At 40.8% G+C, this 1,754-nt stretch overlaps 1 non-coding gene across 1 annotated transcript; it reads right to left on the bottom strand.

The window, feature by feature from the left end:
- Positions 1 to 259: 259 nt before the first annotated feature.
- Positions 260 to 366, bottom strand: LOC122205696. The gene has a single exon (XR_006196204.1). It is a non-coding gene; the product is annotated as a U6 spliceosomal RNA (small nuclear RNA).
- Positions 367 to 1,754: the final 1,388 nt, after the last annotated feature.

Here is a 1,754-nt window from a genome sequence, read left to right as displayed (position 1 = left end):
GCAACCATCCCCACTATTGCATTCCAGAACATTTTCATCACCCCAAAAAGAAACCCCGTGTCATTAGCAATCACTCCCCATCCTTTCCTTCCTTGAGCCTCTGGAAACTGTTAATCTACTTTTTTGTCTCTTTGAATTTGCCTGTTTTAGACATTTCACATAAATGGACTCATACAATATGTGGCCTTTTGTGTCTGACTGCTTTCACTTAGCATAAGGCTTTCAAGGTTCATCCATGTTGTCACATACATTGGTACTTTTTTTTTTTTAATGCATCACAAATTTGCATGGCATCCACGTGCAGGGGACATGCTGATCTTTTCTGTATTGTTCCAATTTTAGTATTTGTGCTGCTGAAGCGAGCACTGTTGGTACTTTTAAAGAAAATCACTGAATAATATTTCATTGTATGGACACACTACATTTTGTTTATCCACTCATCTGTTAAAAGCCATTTGATTACCTTTTGCCTATTAAGAATCACGCTGCCACAGAGCATGGGCATGTACAAGTTTTGCGTGGACATCACATCTTTCCAGATCTCTTGGGTATATACTTGGAAGTGAAACTGCGGGGTCATATGGTAATTCTATGCTTAATTTTTATTTTTATTTTTATTTTTTTTTAATTTTTATTTATTTTTGAGACAGAGACAGAGCATGAACAGGGGAGGGGCAGAGAGAGAGGGAGACACCGAATCTGAAACGGGCTCCAGGCCCTGAGCTGTCAGCACAGAGCCCGACGCGGGGCTCGAACTCACGGACTGCGAGATCATGACCTGAGCTGAAGTCGGACGCTTAACCGATTGAGCCACCCAGGCGCCCCAATTTTTTTTTTTTAATTTTTAAAAAGATTTATTTTTGAGAGAGAGAGAGACAGAGCGTGAGTGGGGGAGGAGCAGAGAGAGAGCTAGACACAGAATCCCAAGCAGGCTCCAGGTTCTGAACTGTCAGCACAGGGCCCGACGCAGGGCTCAAACTCACAAGCCTTGAGATCGTGACCTGAGCCGAAGTTGGATGCTTAACCGACTGAGCCACCCAGGTGCCCCTGTGCTTAGTTTTTGAGGAACTGCCAAATGTTTCTGCAGTGGCTGTCCCATTTCACATTCCCACCAGCAGGATAGAAGAGTTCCAATCCCTCCACATCCTTGCCAACATTTGTTTTTTGTCTTTTTTATTGTAGCCAGCCTAGTGGGTGTAATTTGTGGTTTTGACTTACATTTCTCTAGTGACTAATGATGTTGAGCATCTTCTCATGGGCTTATTTTGCATTTGTATACTTCTCTGGAGAAATGTCTATTCAGACCCGTTAGCCATTTTACAACTGGCTTATTTGCCATTTTATTGTTGATTTATAACAATTCTTAATATTCTGGATACTATATCCTTATCATTTATGTGATTTGCAAATATTTTCACTTTCTTGATGGTGTCCTTTGGAACACAAAAGCTTTAATTTTGACAAAGTCCAATTCCCCACCCCCGCTTTTTTTTTCAGTTGCTTGTGCTTTGGGTGTTATCAAGGAACAAATGCCTAATCCAAGGTCATGAAGATTTATACCTACATTTTCTTCAAAAAGTTTTATAGTTTTAGCTCTTCTTTTGAGGTCTTGGATCAATTTTCAGTTAATTTTTGTATATGGTGTGAGGTAGGGGTACAACTTCATGCTTTTGCATGTAGAATGTCCAGTTGTCCCGGCACCATTTGTTGAAAAGGTTAAACTTTCCCCCATTGAATTGTCCTGGCACCATTGT

Source organism: Panthera leo, chromosome D4 (genome assembly GCF_018350215.1).
Source record: "Panthera leo isolate Ple1 chromosome D4, P.leo_Ple1_pat1.1, whole genome shotgun sequence".
NCBI classification, from domain to species: domain Eukaryota; kingdom Metazoa; phylum Chordata; class Mammalia; order Carnivora; family Felidae; genus Panthera; species Panthera leo.
Note: the sequence above shows the minus strand (reverse complement) of the source record. Positions and strands in the feature narration are given on the sequence as shown.